Raw genomic sequence first — 22,513 nt, forward strand, 5'->3', positions numbered from 1 at the left:
TTCCCGCACTGACGCAGAGCCGCTGACGGAGGAAGGCATGGCCCGATTGTCCGTTCGAGCAGGAAGACACATTGACTTTGACTGCAGTTGCGGTGGTTCACAACTCCGGAGACTTTGATGAACTGTTGGCGATTCAGGGTCACGTACCTCGTCAAATATTACGTGTTTTTTTTTTAATACACAGCGATGATTGGTAGCGCCTCTAGTGACTGCATGAATGATGTGAAACCTGTTGCACAACATGAGCATGCAAAACCATCAATTTTTCCACGTGCATTTGGATGTGTGTACGGTGCGCTTTGGAATCAATGTCCATGGATGAATCGCTGCACTTTAACATTAATAACACATTTCAACTATTAACACGCCCCAATGTGTCCGCTAACTCCCGAATAGAGAGCAATGGCTCAGTTACACGAGGAGGAACCAAAGATAAGCGGGGAAGGGAAAGACTGGCACTGAGTTGACACCAATTACACCCCCTCCACCTAGATCTGCAGTCCTCTATATATTAAGGTGTTATTGGCCAATATAGGCCAATGAATGAGTGTTTACACGTGGCAGGAAACCAGAGTGCCCAGAAAAAAGCCACACATGGCAAGGGGGGAAACACATCCCCGTACAGATGGAAAACTTGTGAGTCAATAGTTGCTGTACCACCTTCTCCTGGCGAGCCAGGGTATGGCTCCTGCTGGACGCCCACGGCAACGTAGTTTCGCAACATTTGTGCGATCCACCTACCCTGTAGCCCATCACAGTGATGTGTTCCAGGCGTGCATAGCCCCCAGCATCCAGCTTTAATACGGGCTTCTGGGGGTACAAAAGAGGTCTATTTTGAGCAGGGGTAACACAGGACATCTGGATACATTGCTCCAGATTCACGTTCCTGCGTGCGTATGATATATTTTTTCTCGTATGAATAATGGGGCTCTTGACAGGTCACATTGGTGCTCCAACAAAATTAAAAGTGAAAGTCGGCAGAAAATGGTGAAGAGGCTGATCTGGAAATTGCATACTTGGAAAGAACTGCGTCTCTCTCCAAAACCCACAAATCCATCCGAAGCCAGCAATCACTTAGGGGGGATTTTTTTTTCAATAAACAAAATAGTTATCATGAAAACATGTCCAAAGGCAACCCTTTTGTATGTAGGCTTTATACAGATTGCACGATTTGTTGTGATACTGCATTGGCATTGACGCACAATCAGATACAACAACAGCTGGGTGAAGGTAGCTACGAGCGTGGCCTGTAAACCAGCACTTTGGAGGCGGCGAGGGTTGGTGGAACACCGCGAGAATGCTTTGGAACTCCCTTCCCATGAGCGTCGATGAGGCATACCCTGCTTTGGCAGAAAAGGCCGCAGAGCGGATGTGCGCTCCTCCTGTTCCATCTGTATGGGATAGAGCGTTGCGCCCTCGCACGCGTGGGTTTTCTCCGGGTGCTCCGGTTTTGTCGGCCGGTAACAAAATAGCATATGTATAGAGAGAGGAGCACAGAGCTTGGGTAATTGTTGGCAACTTATTCAATGCCTGCTCGCCTCTGTTTCTTCATGCCTCTTGAGTAGTTCTCTCTCGCGTTACAAGTTGAAATGATTATTGTTCTCAGCAAATCATCTTAAGCCGGGTGTCCCATTTTAGCATTTGGTCTTAATTATAATATGATGTTTTATTACCATTCCATTACTCCGCATGGGTACAGGACTTTGATATGTTATACTAAACGTCTTTTATTTTGTATTTATTATAAATGTTGGACATCCACGTCAACTTTATCGTATGCAATGCACTTTGAGATTCCCTTATTAATGTGGCATGTATCGTGTGAATGAAAGCGGATTGATTCATCGATTTTAAACGTGGGAGGAAACCAAGTTGTCTGGGAAGAAAGCTGCGCCTGGCGACACAGCTAGGTTGCTGGCGACACAGGGTAGCGTGTTGCCAGCAACATCCTTGATGTTCTACCTACCCCCTTCGACACCTCGCTGCATGCGATCTTTCAAGGTGCATTGAACAATGTTGATACTGCTACTGATACTCTCCTGCTGTTATGGAGTGACTCATGCTGCCAGCTACGGCTGAAAAGTTTGGTCGTACATGTTACGTATGTCGTTTATTGTTAAATTTGAATCACAGTTCCTATGATCACTGTTACATTGTTTTTGTAGCTTTATTTTGTTGATTTCGAAAACGTTTTGGTTTAGCCATAGTTGTTTGTTGTAGTATAGAGTTAGACTGATAACTTTAAATTGGCTTATGGTTCATATTCTTAGTTTTTTCGGTAAAGTCACGTTGAAGGGAAACAACAAAATAATAAAATATATATAAAACAATAAAAAAATTATCACGACGTTTCGACCATAACTCAAACGGTCGTCTTCAGGTGTGTTGGTTTGCATAAATTTATTTTTAAACGGCGCATTTATTTATTTATAAAAAAAACGTTAGCGCCACGCGCAACGATTTGGCAGTTTATTTAGGACTAGTCCATCTATATTCTGAAAAGAGGAGGGGGGAGACGAAATTTTTTATAATGTATGCTGTCTGAAAGCCACTGTAAGCGTGAACAATCAATTAAGACCTGAAATGGTTTATCAAATCTTTCCAATGATTGCTAAGATAGAATCCATCTTCTCGGTTGAAATTGTCTCTGTGCTTGTATATGTGGATAGCCTCATGAACGAATCTCTCATGGAAGCCAGATGGCTTACAAAGAACCTCTGTCTTGGAAAAGTCAATGGCATGTGAGCCTACTGAATTAGAACAATGATCTGCCACGGCCGAGGTGTTGGTGCTACCGTGTTTAAGGTCTGCTTTGTGTTCACGAATGTGGTCCGAGACATGGCGTTTGGTTTCTCCAATGTAACTACTACCACAGAGGCAACTTAGTTTGTAGACACCAGGGTATTGTATGTCCGGAATCACATCTTGCAGGGTATGGATTTTTTTTTATTGTTTTATATATATTTTATTATTTTGTTGTTTCCCTTCAACGTGACTTTACCGAAAAAACTAAGAATATGAATTACTGCAGTCACGAAAGCTTTAAATCTAAATTTGTCTTATGGTTGTTATTGTTTGACTTGCATCCCACTGGGATTTTTGCACACAGCATTGATATACGGTGCTTTTTCTGGAAGACTTTGCTGTTTTTTCCTGGATTTTTCTTTCTGCGCATAGTCACTTTAAGATTTTCCTTCTTCATGTTTTTGTTTGTTGCGGTTGCACCCGATTCGAGCCGAATGGCTCACAGGGCTATACCTAATAAATGAAACTGATTCCCTGCACGACCCATGAACACCACCTTCCAAATGAGCAGGTCCTCAGCGGCAGCTGCGACTGACATCTCCTCTCGGGAGTACAAAGTGCTGCGGCAACGCCCCACAGAGTGGCGGCGGGGCTGTAAGCTCCCCATCTGCACGCACAGCTGCAGGGGTGGGTGTCTCTGTGTGTGTGGATACACCTCGTGGGGAGCAGCCGTGCTCCCGCTCGTGGGGAGCGGCGGTGTAGCGGTTAGCGCACCACGCGATGAACTCGACGCCCCGAGTTCGATTCCCGCTCATTGCCAACACCGGTGTTCGTTATCTGAAGCGGTGCTGGGTCCACCCCTCGGTTCGAACCGGCCTCAAACGAGTACCCGGTGCGGTGTGTTAAACATCGCCGCTCGGGAGACATAGGCGGCCCGGGCGTGGAGCTGGCCACCCACCCCGCTTGTGTGTCGTGTCGGCCTTCGAAGGTGCTCGCAACGGCACAGCACTTGCCCCAAAAGTCAGTGAAGGCCACAAGGGGGATCTCTGGAAACAACCTGTGGATCCTGGGTGCATGGGCTCAATTTGTCACGAGGCAACTTTATAATCAAATATGTTTTTTGATGTGTTACGTGGGGAGACAGATATATGAGGGCCACGTACTATGGGCGTATCTATTCTGTTGCTTATATTCTCCACAGCGATGCTAATGATTGCTTTGTGATAAGTATGTTTTTTTTATTTAGCATTGAACTAGGACCCGTAGTCTTGTCTTGGACATCTGACAGTTCACCAGCATTGATTCAAGCAAGCTTCACTCTGCTAATGAGACGCTTTGAATGTCAAAACCGGACCAGAGTTTGCTTGAACTGAATCGACGCTGCTGAAATGATACACTCCCGGAAGGTCGTAAGGCTGATGGTTGTGTAAAAAATACATTTATTTTCTTTTTGTAGAGAGACAGACATATGAAGGAGATATATTATCTGTTCCGGTTTCCTGTTTCATGACATTCTCAGTTTGACAAGTATTCAACTTCCAACTCAAATGAGACTTGTGGCCAGCCCCATCTACTTTGGTGGGTCTGAGCCACTGCTGGAAATTCCATATTCCTATGACGGCAGCGAGTCTCTCCATATGGCAACCGCTGTTGAGGTTGAAAATAAAATAAAATTTATTTTATTTTATACCTACGGGACTTTATCGAGAGAACCAAGAGTACGCTGTTGAGGTCTTACGAAGCAGTGCTCATTTCATTAACCGGCTTACCCCCTCCGCCCAGCCAGATCCATTCATTGATCCATTCATCAGTAAACAGCTGCATTGTGGAATGAATAAAGCCGCACGGTTCCAATGAATAAAGGCACGTGACGCTGCGTTGTTGCATTTGAGCAATAGAGTCGTTAAGATGCCGCCCAAATGTTCACAAATGTTGGGGGTGTTTGGAAATGGCACGTGGAATGTGTGAAATGATGGTGAATTTGCGGCCGAAATTGCCCCCATTATATCAGAACACAGTTAGATTGTTCTGTCATAAAGGGGAGATTAATGTTCTGGTGGTGTGGTTTATTTCGTTCTCCGTAACAAAGAAAAAAATGGAACGCACATTATTACACAAACATTGTATATCTCCCGGGGGAATCGCGGGGGAATGTCTGTGTTAAAATTGCTACCAAATGTCGTTTGTAGAATGTCTTACACCTACGCATACACCGCAATTCATACATATCGCTTTGTTAACATGTATAACGGTTGTGCAACTGGCTTTTTTTTTACAAAATGGTACATTTAAAAAAAAATGCATGAGCTGCTTCTGTTGTTGTTGGCACGTAGTCAAGTACCCGGGTCGTCCAATGGGTGTTCAAAACTTTGCGAGTGAAAAGAAACAAAAATACTTTAAACTACTTTGGGTCATATCGAGAAAGCTCTCTCTGTGTCTCGTGTTTTCTGGATTAAGTCACTGCAGACTTAATGCAGAAATGGAATGACAAAGCAGTGATGTCATCATCACCAGGCAGAGTTAATCTACTGCTAGATGACAACCTCACCAGGTCTAAGCCACCTCTTACAGCCATGCAATCGTGTAATGTAACAAGCCACCAATTTATACAAAGTTGTCACGTGGTTGTATTAAAATCGAACCATCCCAGTAGACGTGGAAGGTTGGGTCAACGTTGAGCCAACGTTGAGCCATAGGTTCCAACCGCATGCCAACGTTGGCCCGACGTTGGCATGCTTACTGGGATGGACTTGCTGTTCTCAAACAAAAGCTGTATGTGATGCACTGCTCTGCAAGTGCTTAGAGTGGATACTTTGTCAACTGACCTTGATAACGATAGCATATTTGGAATTTGAAAAAAAGTGAAAAAGACAAAACAAATGCGACATTGTGTTCAGGGTTGTCAGTTTTTACGGGTAAATGTTTGCTTGAAAACAGTAACCTTTAAGTGTTGTCATGACTGATTGATTACAGGCGTTAATAAAGGGTAGGCATATCCAGTATCGATTTAAAGCTTTCGTGACTGCAAGGATTCATCTTCTTTGGTTCTTTCGGTAAAGTCACGTAGAATGAGAATATCAATTTATTATAATATTCTCATTTTATTATCATATCAATTTATTATTTTATTCTCATTCTACGTGACTTTACCGAAAGAACCAAAGAAGATATCCAGTATCATGAAGCTAATACAATTCTAAGCCTCCCCTCTTCTAGTGGCTATCACGTCCCGTCACTCCTCTGGTGTTTCATAACTCAGTATAAGTACGAACAAGTGAAGCGGCTTGGTCTGGACTCATGGGGGCTATGTTGAAAGAAGCGGTCTAGAAGCCCAGTGCAGAGAACACGGCACTTGTTCCCGTGTTCATAATCCTGTCGTGTCACACGTGTTCTTGTAAACGTCCCCGGAGGGCCTTACGGCACATCCGCCCAATGTTGACGACTGCCGCAGCAAACACTCTGGCTCGCAGCGTTGTTGGCACTCGCCTTGATTAACGCAACGCCATCCTTACACGGACTGAAGTAAAACGCCTCGACACACCACACAGCGGCTTTAAAAAAACAACCTGTCCTGGGCACGAGGCACGGCCGTACGGAGTCCGTGGCTTCACTAAAAAAAAACCTTTCACTTGCATCTACCATCGAATCAAGGACACGGTGCAACATCGCTACCATGTCGCCAGCTCTCTCTCTCTCAAGGTCTGCCGCCAGACCTCCCCAACCTTCTCTCGCTCCACTGACCACGGCAAACCGCCACGTCCTACGGCGGACGTCCAACAACTTAGTCATCGTAACCAGAACCACGACTGCCCTGGCTAAGCGGCGGCGTTTCTCCGCAGTTGTACCAGCAGCCAACTGCGCATGCGCATCACCCAAGCACCATGGTCAAGCAGCAGCTCAATGCCCTCACCCATCCAGGCCCTCACCTGTTCGGACTCTCGCCTGTTCAAACCCTTGTCCGTTCCGTCTCTTACCCTTCAGTCTCTCACCCGATCAAGGTCTCACCCATCCAGGCTCTCACCCGTTCAATCCCGCACCCATTCAGACTCTCACTCGTTCAGGCTCTCACCCATTCAGACTCTCTTCCATCCACGCTCTCGCCCGTTCAGACTCTCACCTGTCTAGGCTCTTACCCATTCAGGCTCTCACCCATCCGGGCCCTCACCTGTCGAGGCTCTCACCCACTTAAGTTCTCACCCATTCAGGCTCTCACCTGTTCACGATCTCACGATTGTAAAATTCGTGTTTGCTCTGGAATCTGGTATGTTCATATGTGTGCCCTCTCTCAGCACATTGATGCAGCATCACAAATTGCAACCCCGCCATGTGGCGCTGTGGTTGGAGCGCGTGACTACCCAGCACATTGATGCAGCATCACAAATTGCAACCCCGCCACGTGGCGCTGTGGTTGGAGCGCGTGACTACCCAGTACATTGATGCAGCATTACAAATTGCAACCCCGCCATGTGGCGCTGTGGTTGGAGCGCGTGACTACCCAGTACATTGATGCAGCATCACAAATTGCAACCCCGCCACGTGGCGCTGTGGTTGGAGCGCGTGACTACCCAGTACATTGATGCAGCATCACAAATTGCAACCCCGCCACGTGGCGCTGTGGTTGGAGCGCGTGACTACCCAGCACACATCAACTCCACTGCTTCGTCTACTCCTCCTCCTACACGGCCTTCTGCCAATGGGCACACACACACTACAGACACACGTGCTTGCAGTATTTGTAGGACGATCACTTTTATAGCAACACTATTGTATGTGCTATGAAGAATGGCCATTGCCATGAATGTTGCTTATTGTATGTTTTATGTTAAGGCCACGAAGTGTTATTGACGAAATTGTCGAAGTTTTTTTTTATTTGTGGTAATTGTGCTTCTGCACCACTGCCAAATCGACAGCACCACCATTGCTTTGTTTTGTTTATTTTACCAGTTAAGACCCACTGACCGATATAGCTCTATACGCGTGTTGCTTCTCAATATGCAGGAATAAAGCACATTGAGAGAGACATGCAAACTCCAAATCGATAGCAGGCGTCACGGTCGGGATCGAACCCATGGCCTCCTGTACACCAGGCGAGGTAGATAACATCTCCATGCCACCGGAGGGCCCTGACCAAATACTTGGGATGAGTTTCAGATTAAATTGTTTTTTTTTAATTTGTATGTTTAGATGTTGAGGATGAAACTGTATATTTTACTGACGTTAAAATATATGTAATTTTAATGGCTTTCATGTTGTATGCGTGCATCAATGTAATCATTGTAAACATTCATATTTTAATATTTTTACGTGAGGTTCCATGATTAAAAACAATCATTGTAATATGTACGTTAGTATATTAAACTTTTTTTTTAATGAAAGAGCGATGTCAAGCATCGTTGAAATCAGGTCACGTGACGTCACTTTCAGCGTGAAAGTCACGGGCGTGACATCATGTGAGATATACCACTCCCTGTGCCGTCACATCTCTGGATCAATTCGAAGCAAAGCCAAACTCGGATCATCGAAACTATTGTGTTTTGGCCTGATTTGTTTTTTTATCTATATGAGTATCGGGAACAGATCTGTAGTATGCATTGTTCAGATGACGAACACTACGTACACGTTTCAAATGGTGCAGTGCCGTGGTTAGATGCTATGTCTGTATGTTGAACTTCTTTCCCACCGTACGTAGCATACCGTGCTAATCGGAGGTGCAGGGGAAGGGCAACAAACTAAACACAAAAAAGCAGTTCTAAAGAAACTAGTTTTTTTTAATATCCAGATTTAAAAGTGCAAGCTCCATTGGCTTCCTAATAATGAACATCTGAATAAAGAGTCACAGAGGCAAACGAGACAATGGGAAATTTCATATTTGTCTACCCTTACAGGGCAAGTGTGAATCACAATCAACATTATTCAGCAGCCTGGCATCTGCTGTCATAGTCCACCGATGGGAACGTGAGACCTGACGCTGAGCATCAGTGAAAGGGTTGAGCATTACAGAAGTTGCTGTCTTGGGACAGACGCTCATGCAACAAAAAAAAAACAGAGTGCATTCTTTAATTAAACAGCTGTGAAACTGACAATGACAGTCTGGCACCACATGATTAATAACTGCAGAGTGACGAATATGCATGCTCTTTTTTTAAGTACCGCGGTATGAACACTGCAGGCTTCTCCAGTGCTCACTTTGGCGTGTGATGGGGTCTGCATTGCAAACCCTGCGAACATCGGACACCGACTGGAGCTGCGAACGTTCACCGCAATCACGCTACATTGGACACAAACAGCTGTTGCTGGCTGCCTGTCGGTCCTGTGTTGACTGCTCACGGCAGGACAGCAGGGTGCCTGGAGAATGCTCGCAATGCAAGTGGGGAATGAATCTCCACCTCTGCACAATACGGTCAGCAATCTACCCTGTGGACCGCATCTGAGAAAGCAAAGACATATGTACACATATACCGATTGTTGAGGCAAGCACAAATACCGAGTACTTGTTCAAATTTGCATGGCACACTAGGAGGTCGTGTTTCCAGAAACATGCCCGATCGCCTTTGTCTCCCCAGTCCTGATGTTTACACATCGCACCAGTAGCTCATGTAATGCTGGGTTGACTTAGAGGAAGCTCAGGACTGGTTAAAATTTTCGCCATTGGTGTTAGTCATGGCCAGAGATTTGAATCGGCTTCGAGGGGCAGTGCGAGAGCCACTATGTCACTGCTCTGCACACTGTCTCTGAAAGAGGCATCTTCCGTGATGCAGGCGAGCTCCTCATGCACCTTATACCTCTACGATCCACCAATTCCTTATACCTCTACGATCCACCAATTCCTTATACCTGTACGATCCATCAATTCCTTATACCTCTACAATCCACCAATTCCTTATACGTCTACGATCCACCAATTCCTTATACCTCTATGATCCACCAATTCCTTATACGTCTACGATCCACCAATTCCTTATAATTCTACGATCCACCAATTCCTTATACCTCTAAGATCCACCAATTCCTTATACCTCTACGATCCACCAATTCCTTATAACTCTACGATCCATCAATTCCTTATATCTCTAAGATCCACCAATTCCACTGTAGCGTTGACACAAGAAGGCAGATGGCCCGAGTAAATGCCCACCAAGATTTTAACGCAACCATTTCATTGGGAGTCGATCACTCTAACGTAGCACCACCAAGCTACTGAGTTTCCCCGTGGTCTCTGCCATAGTAACGGGGAATTTCCGTCACCGGCCCAGCACACCAGTTCAACAGACTTTTCGCGGATTTTAAGTCACGCTTTACACAAGGACAGTCCTGTGAATCAAATCAGTGTCGCCCTCGGGCATGTGTGCTGTAACGCGTAATGTCTCTAAACGCAGACGTTCTGAGAACTACACAAGGAACATTCTAACAGTGATGACCTCTCACTGCATAGCGTCGACAGGACACAAACCATTTGCATCGCTCTGGGCATGTGCATTGCTATGCATGAAATGCAATTGCATAGCTGCGTATTGGATTGATAATCAGTGTACCAGTATAAAATAAAAATAAAAATATATAAATGTCATCAGACCTGCAATTAGTTTGCGTTGAGAGCACATTATACAAACATTATTGCACTCAATCGCTATGCTTTCCCACCTGATGTCCTTTCAAAGTGGGCGTGATGGTGGTGAGATGTGAACTATCTCGCATGGTATACAAGACGTCGTGGGTTCGATCCTGATCCTGACGCTCGTGTGCATGTTCTCCCCGTGGTCGCGTGGATTTTTCTCCGGGTCCTCCAGTTTAACCTCCACATTCAGGAACATGTGTGTAGACTATTTGGCTGCTATAAATTCCCAAACTAAGAGTCACTGCGTTGAGCTATCATTAATTTTGTGGCCAGCTCATTTCTAAAAAAAGAGCTATGTAGCTCTTGGGCCTTACAGTAACTGGTAAAATAAAATAAAAACATTCAAAATAAGACTCATTACTGTCAGTGTCTCTGGACTGAAACGTCCAATCAGGGTAGCACTCAGCTCTGTCAAGGGCACTCGGAGTCAGTGATGGGAAATTCAACATTCCTATGGCATGCACCAGGGTCTCCGCTCTAGGAATAACCGCAGTTGACCTCCCAAAAACCAGAGCTTGGAGAAAATCATAACCATTTCAGTTTTCGAAATTAAATAAAGGAAGCGAGAGACTAACTTAATTTGAAAATCTGCAAAGAGTTGGGGGCTCAACAAAAAATGTGAGCAAAACAAGAGAGTTGTCAAAGGAGCTTGTTCAACAATCGAAGACATCTGCCAGAGAAGGCACGCCTGGGAAACACGAGAGTATCAGCACCGAGAACAAAAAATGATCAACAACAAAAAGAGAGCGAGGGTTGTGAGCAGTCGTAAAACAAAATTAAAAGTAACACATGTTTAAAAGAAAACCCGTTTTGTTGATAGTCACCGCTGTGTATTTCCCGCTGTGAAATGTGCATCAGGCACGCGAGCATTGGCAACGAAAATCGAACGAACCCTTGAATATCGGCTCAAAGGACGCGCGAAGCCTCGAATGCTTGGCGCTACACTGAGACAAAGAGGGAGGAGCACATGGATCAGGGGACACATCGCAAGTTAGAGGCGCAGCACGAAAACACGTTGACCTGGGTGGGTCACGTCGCTAGATGGGATGAGGGCCGCTGCTTCCGAGTCTAACGACGGAGCAGCAAATTTCGATTTGAAGCTTTCGTGACTGCAAGGATTCATCCTCTTTGTGTTCTTTCGGTAAAGTCACGTAGAATGAGAATAAAATAATAAAATAATACATTAAAATAACACGATAAAATTCTCTTGTGTTGTGGCCGAAACGTCGTGTGAATTTTATCGCCAAAGGATGGAACCTCGCCCGAGGCTGCATCTGCCATGTCGATGAAAGCATCTCGGAGACGGCGAGATGGATCGTTAACATCACGGAACGACGGCGGGGAGGCCTTCACCCAACAGTGGATAGATCACGGCTGGCCACGATGCGCGATGCGTCAACATTGACCATCGGCTTGTAAATGCTACCGTGGAAGCGCCACCAGACCGAATGTGCCTCATTACACAGTGGGCGCTCATGTACACCGTTTAAAATGCTAATTTGGCTTTCAAGTGAGGGTTACATAACACGGGGACCCTTTAATTGAAGTTGCATAACCTGCGTCGATTTGCTTTCGTTGCTTACACTTGCTTACTCAGTTAATTCACTTGTTTGTCCGGGGCTGTTTGCGTTTAGCAATGATTCACCTTTTTCGTGAATGATCGCTGATTGTTGCAGAGGTTCCTCCTCATGCACTAAATAATGTATGCAGCGAAAATTTTCCACACGGCACATACGAACGACCTTACGGTTTACAATGCATCGTGGTTATTAAATCTCATTGAATTGATTCGAGACGAGAGCACCACATTTAATTAAATATTTCGTCTTGCGAATTAGGTTGTGGAACCGCATTAGACGAGTTAATGCATTTCTGTAAGTCGGAGTAATTTCATATGTTGTTGCAATTTGTATTCATCTCGTAAGCGCGATCCTTTCATTTGCGGCAATGCAATAAAGACAATACGTTGACGGGGGGGGGGGCTCACTTTATTATATTACATGTAGAGAATGCATTCAAAAGAGAAACATTACTGGCTTTGAAAATGGCCATAAGTGAAGCACTAACTCTTACAAACACTATGCGTTCAAAACATAACATCTAGGCTGCACGTGTGTCCTTTCTCACACCACTCTTAACGGACCTATGCCAGTAGTAAAAGTTCCATATTCCCATGACAGGACCAGTCCATCCAATGTGCAAAGACTGTTGGCGTCCCACAATGCAATGTCTTATTTTCTATATACATATTTTTTATATATGTAAAGGTTAGAGCACTGAGCCAGCACCGCCTAGATTTCCGGGTAAAATCGTGAGTATCTCGTGTGATTAAACGGGTTTCACAAGTACAGAAAGAGAGAGAGATGGTGATCTCAACACGTTCACCAATGACTGCACACACACACACACAACTCGATGGATTAAATTTGGGTTTACACTTAATTTGGCTAGATATCAGCTCTGGGAATTTAAATTGCCACTCTCGTAGTGTGTGTCGCAGGGTGGGTTGGAAAGCCATTGGCTGGATTCTAGGAGTGCTTCAGTGAGATCTCCTTCCATGAAGCATTCTCTGTACAGTGCTACTCTTGTGAGTTCCGAATGCATTTTTCGCCTCGTGCCATGATACAAATAGCACAATTGGGATCAATCTGAGGGGGGGTGGGGGATGAAAATGGAACCATCCCTGGCCTTAAAATATTTGAAAGCCATCATTGATATTATTTAATAACTTCAGCATGAGCAAAAACCTTTATTATGAATGAGCAATGTGTAACCATCCCAAATATATATTAATTCACATTGATTTAACAAAGCCAGGGGGAGACATTTTCTTGGCCAGATTGGACACTTTGTGAAAAAATTAATTGTACATTATTTAAAGGGCTGTCTGGTGTCGTTAAACTGTACAGGATCTGATTCGTTTATTTTAAAGTTACGCGTCAGGATAATTACTAAACACTTTAATGATTTGTTCAGTGATGGAGAGATGCATCGCATACACACACACGATGAAAATGAACAACATGCACACACACCCATAAAGGAAACGACTTCAGTGTTGTGGCAAGTGCTGTTAGCAAGCGCCCATTAAGTCCTGCAGAGTGTGGCCAGCACCAATTCCATGTGTCGATGTATCAGCGCTGATGTGCACGTAGTAATTTAAGGCTAAGTCAACCTACAGGTGGCCCAGGACAGGTTTAGATACCACTTTCAAGGTTCGTAGCACAGGTAAAAAAAAAACCAATGCCACTGCTCCTCACGTACACAGAGACAACGAGCCCCCGTGTAGCTTCAACAGACTGTTGGTGGCCAACCCCACGCTGGGCTACCTGTGTCTCTCCAATGCTGATGTTTGCATACCACACCGGGTACTAATATGAAACCGAGTAGACCAAGGGGAGGCCCAGGACTGCTTCAGATATTCGTCAATGATGTTGACCATGAACAGGAGTCGAATTCGGCTTGCCAGGCTCATAGCGCAGTGCGCTAACCACTGCAATACCCTTCCCCACATGAATGCACACATACCAAAAAAGACAAAGATCCCTCTCATAGCCTGACTAGACTTTGAGTGCTGTTAGCGAGCACCTATGAAGGCCAGCACGGCGCAGGAGGGAGTGGGTGACCAGCACCAAGCACAGCTCCCTTTGTCTTCTTAGTGGTACTCATTTGAGGCCGAGTCGACCTAGGGGAGGCCCAGGACCGGTTCAGATAATCGTCACTGGTGTTGCCCGTACATACACACTCGCTCACAGTTGCATTCTCAATGACAGTATGCATCTGACACAAGCTAAATGTCTTGGCCCTAGGAGACTGAAAATGTTCCGTTCTAAAACCAAATCCTCAAAGGTGACACTTTTGATGTTTATGATGAAACATAGCCAGGTCAATGCATGATGAGTGAGTCATTGAGACCTGCCGTGCTTGGCCATGCTCTCAATGGGAGTGAGGGGCAGTTTTTGAGTTGCCTCTCCGGCACTGTAAGACTGCTATTGTTGGCACGATTCCATTCCAATGCGAGGCTCTCCTTCCACGCATGTTGCCCATGGTTTAAAACCACCACTTTTGATGGCACGAAGAACACCAGTGCCTCATTAGTCCGACTGGGTGGCGCTGTTGCCGGAGCGCTTGACTCCCAAGGTGCTGTGTTCCAGTCTCGGTCGGGGGTTCACTCAGCCCACCCACCGTCCCGTTCCCCGGCAGCAGGAGGCGGAGAGAAACAACCGAGCAACAGGTTTCGAGCCCAAGTGGCTCAAGGCGAATCCGATTCGTTGAGTACAATAGGGGTGATACAAATATCAGCTCGAACCCAGATCTTGATAAAACTCTCTAACATCTTAATGAGTCTATTTACAATGATTTCAGACGACGGCGATGGCAAGTCGTGCGGCTCGTGCAACGTGTAATAAGTACGGTGCGAAAGAAGCTCAGCATACATTACGAAGTCACGTGGAGCATTCAATTCTGCGTCGGTGCCACCAATCGGCGAGATGAACTGAGTGAGAGCGCCAATTTTTTTTACAATGAATTCGGGGTGGTTGCCCCCTCGGAAGGACTTGCCCCCACCGCGGGAATGTGGAATTCCCACCACACCTGCTCTGGCTCAGCTCGCACTACCCCCATCGCTCGTTTGAGCAAGGGGACACTTGCCCGTTTGAATACCTTATTGCTCATGAATAATAAATACGGACGGACCGGCCGACGCGTAAGCAGTGGGATACCCTCAGGGGAAAGCCAGGGGGCTCCGGTAACATTTCACAACCCGACACGCGGGTCTAAATTGAAGCTGCCGTGCAAGACATGGTGTAACCGGCACTCACTCGTTGCGAGGAGGAAAGGGCAGTGAGCGAGCGGTGACTTGGGAAGGAAGTGGCTCTCATTTAATACCATGACCCATCGGTTCGCAATCGTATCCCGACTCCGAGCGGCCGGAGGAATGTACCCGAACGCGCCGTCCTTTGGAACGAATATTACCCCGCACGCTCCTCCTCCACAAGCACCCCGCACCTGCAGACGTTGAGGATATCAAAACGATGCAAGTGTCTCGTTGTATTACGGCGTAGTGGCCAAACTAATGTTGCCGGGGGGCGGGGGGTTTCTCTCCTTTTTTTTTAAAACGTTTTCAAAGTGATCTCCCCGCTCACCCGAGCAACGGGGTCGCATCACGCACACACCCTTTTGCAAGGAGCAAGCGATTCAGAAAGAAAGAAAAAAACTATAGAAAAGATCGTCGTCGAAAATGAGACTCCGTGATTAGTTACTCACTATTCGCCAGTGTTACACGCGGTGCGCGCATCAGCATGAGGTGGGAGTGACCTCCGGGTCACTGGAGCCTGCGACAGCGCTCGTCGGCCGTGTTGGTGGTGCTGTGCAGGTGTTTCTAGGGGACGGTGGTGGTGCTGTGCAGGTGTTTCTAGGGGACGGTGGTGGTGCTGTGCAGGTGTTTCTAGGGGACGGTGGTGGTGCTGTGCAGGTGTTTCTAGGGGACGGTGGTGGTGCTGTGCAGGTGTTTCTAGGGGACGGTGGTGGTGCTGTGCAGGTGTTTCTAGGGGACGGTGGTGGTGCTGTGCAGGTGTTTCTAGGGGACGGTGGTGGTGCTGTGCAGGTGTTTCTAGGGGACGGTGGTGGTGCTGTGCAGGTGTTTCTAGGGGACGGTGGTGGTGCTGTGCAGGTGTTTCTAGGGGACGGTGGTGGTGCTGTGCAGGTGTTTCTAGGGGACGGTGCATCCACGTAATGGCCACTATTAACTTGCTACAAAGCGGTGCTCAAGTTAATAACCCGAAAGAAATCGTCGACCGAGCTGAGCCCTCATTCATTTAATTGAACTAAATTGCTATGTATATGTTAATGTATTCAGCGTATATTCAGTATATTTACTTCATATTCGTGAGGTAAATATAGGAAAATGTATCTCCTTTTTAATAACTTTAAGACATATCGAGCTAAGAAACATTTCACAGCAACACGGGAACCCGCGACACCTTTCCAGCCACATTTACCCCACAAACACCTTGTGGCTAAACTTGGCACGCTTAGAAGAATGTGAAATTTCCATCTGGCTCAGGGCTATCAGTGGAGGTCACTGCCACTCTAATAGTTATTTGATGAAGGAGTTATATCGATATTTTTTGCATTCAATGCCCTTTACTTAGCCTCATTATACTATCATCAGGTTTAATAGCTAATTACCAAGGGTATCCAAATTGTATTAATACTGACCACTAGAATGGATGGATTATAGCTCTTGTGCCATGACTTCCCAGAGGCATTGTCCACAGGTTTAAGTTTAGAAAGGGCGGTTTTGTCACCAACAGGATAGAGGAGGATGTTGTGGTGGTTGGGACGCACCAGCAGGATAGAGGAGGTTGTGGTGGGTGGGACACACCAACAGGATAGAGGAGGTTGTGGTGGGTGGGACACACCAGCAGGATAGAGGAGGTTGTGGTGGGTGGGACACACCAGCAGGATAGAGGAGGTTGTGGTGGGTGGGACACACCAGCAGGATAGAGGAGGTTGTGGTGGGTGGGACACACCAGCAGGATAGAGGAGGTTGTGGTGGGTGAGACACACCAGCAGGATAGAGGAGGTTGTGGTGGGTGGGACACACCAGCAGGATAGAGGAGGTTGTGGTGGGTGGGACACACCAACAGGATAGAGGAGGTTGTGGTGGGTGGGACACACCAGCAGGATAGAGGAGGATGTTGTGGTGGGTGGGACACACCAGCAGGATAGAGGAGGATGTTGTGGTGGGTGGGACACACCAGCAGGATAGAGGAGGTTGTGGTGGGTGGGACACACCAACAGGATAGAGGAGGTTGTGGTGGGTGGGACACACCAGCAGGATAGAGGAGGATGTTGTGGGTGAGACACACCAGCAGGATAGAGGAGGTTGTGGTGGGTGGGACACACCAACAGGATAGAGGAGGTTGTGGTGGGTGGGACACACCAGCAGGATAGAGGAGGATGTTGTGGTGGGTGGGACACACCAGCAGGATAGAGGAGGTTGTGGTGGGTGGGACACACCAGCAGGATAGAGGAGGTTGTGGTGGGTGGCACCCGATGATGGACAGGAACATGGGGAGACCTAATTCCAGATTCTGGGACACTGTAAGATTTGACATTGGTGGTTGGGTGTCGACCATTTAACAGCTTGGGATCTGGCGTAAGAAGGAACTGCTGGACTAGGTGTGGTGGCATCAACAGCATTAGCCACGATCACCCCCTGACATTGAGTGTTCGAGGAGGACTCACCTTGATGGTCATTGAGCAAATCAAATCTTCACAAGATGAGCATGGTCGAGCCGGATTACTACTTAGATGAGAGACTGCCTGAGCATACCCAGTGTTTGAGACTAGGGCTGCGAGGTGGTCAGGAAATGCCAGTACAGCACAGCATTCTTATAAGTGTGTATCATCACTCGTATGTGTAGGTTTCCTCCAGGTGCTGTGGTTTCCTCCCACGTGCCAAATGCTAATTCACGACATTTGGCCAAACGTCCTAATGCAGGGCCTGCCTGCTCATCTCCTGAGACTCAGTGAGCTTTCAGTCGGTAAATATTTGATCATACGATAGCCTTTATAGTTCCTAAAATATGCCTTTGTGTGCCAATTGCCTTCATTGGAATAATAATAAAAAGCACACTTTGTAGGTACTAGATACAATAATAACAAAACATTTAAATTTGATAACATAGCTTTTGGAGAGACATTGAATTTTCTAGAAAGTTATTTACTTAAGTACTGCATGTGTATATTCGTTTGCATATTTTTCAATTTCCCACATTCCTTCCGACATTTTTTTTTAGCACAATTGAAAATATAAAATTATATTTGTCCTCGAAAAAATTCCACTCCGCCATAGTCATATCCCGTCATTGACGATGCAAGGGCTGTCCTTTAACATGGTCACATGGACAGCATGCCTCTTATATTCTCTATGGCACACTGTTAAACAGCTGTTTTACAACTTATTAAAACACTGTGTTTGTGTTGGAATGCTAATATCTGTAACGCCACACACTGACAAGGCTCACTTACGATCGACTAACTTTTTATTAAAAAAAAAAATGATGCATTGTCATACTACGAATGCAGTGTCCAAGAAATATAATTCTTGATTTGTATATACTGCGGCAATGTTTGCTGAAACGAAATAAATTGAACGTTTTAAGTGTTATCCCATTACTTAAACAATTTCTGGGCAGCGTTCATCTCTGTTGGTGGTCCTGAGACAGCGAAACAAATAAATAAATAAAGCATTCCCACAGTGGGGACCAGTCTGTCCATAGGACACCCTCTGTTGACTTGCTACAAAGTGGCATTCATAATATAGGCCCCCAGAGGGAGACGGGCTGAGTCGACCTTTGACCAAGATTAGAACTGGGAACCTTCTGATTGTGAGTCAAGACGCACCAAGCCACAGCGCCACCCAGCTGGATAAACAGATATCAACATACCAGTCACGAGAAGAGGCCATTGTGCACCACCATCATGGCCCGAACGCCAGGTTTCAACGTTACCCACAGCCAGGATAATGACCGACGCAAGTTGGTTCGTTCACATGTCCCTTGATAGAGAAATAATTGGCGATCGCCATAGGCGAAAATGAAGATTTAAGATGGCAACAATGCCTTCGTTATAACAAATAAAGACCGAATGGGGTTTTATTGTGTCGCTTAAATGAGCGTAGGTCATTAAGGATGTGCTTATCTCCTATTTACAGCCCTGATCCAGTGGCGAAAATTTTTACACACGCCTCTAGCAGGGGTGAGGTCATATACGGGCAAACCACTGTTGACTTCCTCACAAATCGGTACTCACTTTCTCGACCCTGGAAGGATGATGGTGCCGAGCCAACACCGATTGCGAGGTGCTCGATTAGAGTCACCCAAAACGGTTTCATTACGAAATGCTACCTCAAGTATTGTTACCGTCGGCATTTCGTGATTAAATTTGAACCATCTGTTTTACTGGACTCTAGGGTAAAAGATTTAACTGTTTTTTTTTTGTTCACGCCAAACTGACAAAAGAATGGCTTGTTGGCATGCACACACACACACACTCGTTGACTCAAATGAATTATAAATACATGTGGCGCTGCTTTATGCAATGTTCCCCGTCGTCTATTAACCAAACAAGGGGGGTTTGATTCGCGTGTGGGCAAATGTTCCACTTTTTCCCAAAATCTTTTTTGCAGAAATCGATCCGATCCCTCCATAGTCAACGAGGCAATTGGCCGAGATGACTGGTCTCAGCCATTTCCTCAAAATGAGAATCAGAATCTCCAAGCGTTTCTCTATTGCGTTCCCTTTAACAATCATCGCTTTGTGACTGCTCAATTTTACCCTTCTTGTTCGAGTCCATTGCACGGAGTTCATACTTTTGGTACTTTGGTACCAGCTCATATCATTGTAAAGAAACTGTCTCCACGATCGGTGCATGTCTCCGTTGGTTATGCCCAAGTCACCCGCGGAAATTGCGCATTCTTATGGCAAGGGTCAGTCTATCCATCAAGTCAAAGTCAACGTGATTTCCAGCTCAAATCAGCATTGAGGTCGTGCATATCTCCCCCGTAAGAGCTGGGAGCCCGTGGTGGAAATTCCCACATTCATCTCGCAAGGAGCGGTCTCTCCATAGGACAAAATGAACTTCCCACCAAGTAGTACTTGATTTATCAACCCTGAACAAACAACATGATGGGCCGAGTCAATCCCGATCCAGGATTTCAACTTGTAACCTTCCAACAGCGAGTTGAGTGCTCTGACACCTGCGTCACTTGCCCTACATTGTGTACACATTCATACTCTGTGCATCACACACAATCGCGCACACACGTTATCATGGATACATAAAGGGAACTGTTACATACCACGGGTTTATAGTTACGCGATCTAACCCAAAATTATCCCCAATTGTGGATAATATTGGTCGCAAAAGCCCACGTGTAAAACTGTTATATAGTTTCGAATTACCATACAGAATACATATACAAACATGCAAAGCTCCCTTTAGTGTAGCTCGAGGCAAGTGCTGACGATGACGAGCGAGCACCTTTAAGGGGACTTGCACAGGGCACGCTTAGATTGCTCTCTCGCCACTGTTGCTGCCAGAATAAGCGCCGTTTGCAAATTATCCATTAAGGAGGACGCACGCACACACACACACACGACGTCATGAACAAATACATTCACGTGAGCATGATTCATTCATACTACGTGGCAGTTCTGTGCACGTAATGCAGCTAACTAATTACTTCGTTCAAAGTTGCAGCCGGGCTCACAGAACGCACGCGGGCGCGTTTCGCCGTCTGCCGTGACTCGTCAAGACACACAGATGGACATGTGTAGGAGCAAAACAGAGCGCTTCGTTGCTCATCGGATTCCTCCAGTCGACATCCGTGTCCCCTCGTGGAGCGCCTGGTCTTGTTAGCGAACACTCAGGCCAGCACGCCACGCCAGACGGTGTTGTTTGGCCAGCACCACGCCTGGCCGCCTTTGTCTCCCTCCGGTACCGCCGTTTATCACGACACTCCGAGGACTCGTTCGATGCTGAGTTGACCATGATAAGTAAGAGTACAGTCCCGTGTAGGATCACCAGATGCCACTTTCAAGGTTTGTAGCAGAGTGCTAAAAACGAGTGCCCGCCCTCCCCACGCACACAAAGACAAACATCCCCCGTGTAGCCTTAACAGACTGTAGATGCAAGTGCTGTTAGCGAGCACCTATTAAGGCCTGCACGGCGCACCCAGGGGATGGGTGGTCAGAAGCACGCCCGGCCGCCTTACGTCTCAATAGTGGCTGTGTTTACACACCGCAATAGGCACTCATTCGAGGCCGAGTCGACCTAGGGGACGCTCAGGACGGGTTCCAAACATCGTCACTGTCATTGCCTGCGGGCAGGGATCGAACTCGGGTTGCCGGGCTCGCAGCGCGAGAACCACTGCGCCACCGCTCCCCCACACAGAGACGCACAGAGACGCACGCGTACAAAGGTGTCACATTTAACGCCGCAGTCTTTCGGCAATTCAAAAGGTGTCAGTGTTGTTGAATTGGGATGATACGGCCAGCCACTCACTCTCGTGTGCATGTCTGCGATCCTTAACAAGATGTCTGAACCAACTTACTATCAAGAACACAAGAAGGACAAATATAAAGATCCCCCGTATAGCCTTAACAGACTGTAGGGGCAAGTGCTGTTAGCAAGCACCTATAAAGGCCGGCACGGCAACACCACGCCCGGCCGCCTTTGTATCCCTAGTGGCGATGTTTACACATCGCACCAGGTACTCATTTGAGGCTGAGTCGACCTAGGGGAGGCCCAGGACCGGTTCAGGTTAACAGCCACCGGTGTTGGCCGCGAGCAGGGAATCGAACCCGGGTCGCCAGGTTCGTAGCGCAGCGCGCTAACCGCTAAACCACCGCTCCCCACAACACACAGGCACACACACACACACAGACGCACACTTACGAAAGAGTTTCCGCTCCCGTTCGCCGTGAGAGTGGTGCAGCACATACCCAAACTCGGCTCTGCTCCGTGACTCTGAAGCGCCGCAGTCCAAACCCAGCGCGTGGCGCAAAGGAAACCAGAGCCAGGGACAGCCTCCCTCACGCGTGCGTGCGTTCGTGTGTGAGCGCCGACACGAGGCTGAGCACGGCTGCGAGTTTAAAGCCCTCCTACTCTTCCTGCCTTCCTCCCTCCTTCCCTTCCCTCCCTCGTTCCCTTCCTAGCTCCATCCCTCCCACCTTAACCCCCTCGCTCCCTTCCCTACCTCCTTCCTTCCCTCGCTCGCTCCATCCCTCCCTCCTTCCCACTCTCTCGTTTTTTTTTACGATCAGAGGAAACAAGAAGATGCTCGCGGTGTCGTCGGCACTTTGCTTCGTTCATCATTTCGGGTTTTTTTCTCCCACTCTCGCTCCATCCCTACCTCCTTCCCTCGCTCGCTCCATCCCACCGCCCTTCCACCCTGCCCTTCCCCGCACGACGTTCGCTAAGCCAAAGGGGGCTTCTTGCGAGCGAGAGTTCAGCGTCTCGACCAATAAGAGAGGCGAGAGACACAGAGGCACGGAGTGAAATGTGGAATAAGGATAAATGCAATTGCTGGAAACGGACCCAAGCTTGCGTGTCCCCAGCGACCAAGAGAGTAAATCGTGCCCA

General features: G+C 47.0%; 1 protein-coding gene across 2 annotated transcripts in view; it reads right to left on the reverse strand.

Moving 5' to 3' along the window:
- The window catches only part of TSPAN18 (tetraspanin 18), a 113,871-nt gene extending 91,839 nt beyond the window's left edge, over positions 1–22,032 (reverse strand). The window contains exon 1 of one of the 2 annotated variants that reach the window (XM_032948803.2): positions 21,874–22,032. The gene's annotated coding sequence lies outside the window, so the exon portion shown is untranslated. Of the gene's footprint in view, positions 1–21,826 lie in introns of both variants that reach the window. The other variant, XM_032948804.2, reaches the window with a different exon arrangement.
- Positions 22,033–22,513: the final 481 nt, after the last annotated feature.

The sequence above is a fragment of the Petromyzon marinus genome, chromosome 7, assembly GCF_048934315.1.
Source record: "Petromyzon marinus isolate PM22_M1 ecotype Great Lakes invasive population chromosome 7, UKy_Petmar_22M1.pri1.0, whole genome shotgun sequence".
Lineage (NCBI taxonomy): Eukaryota > Metazoa > Chordata > Hyperoartia > Petromyzontiformes > Petromyzontidae > Petromyzon > Petromyzon marinus.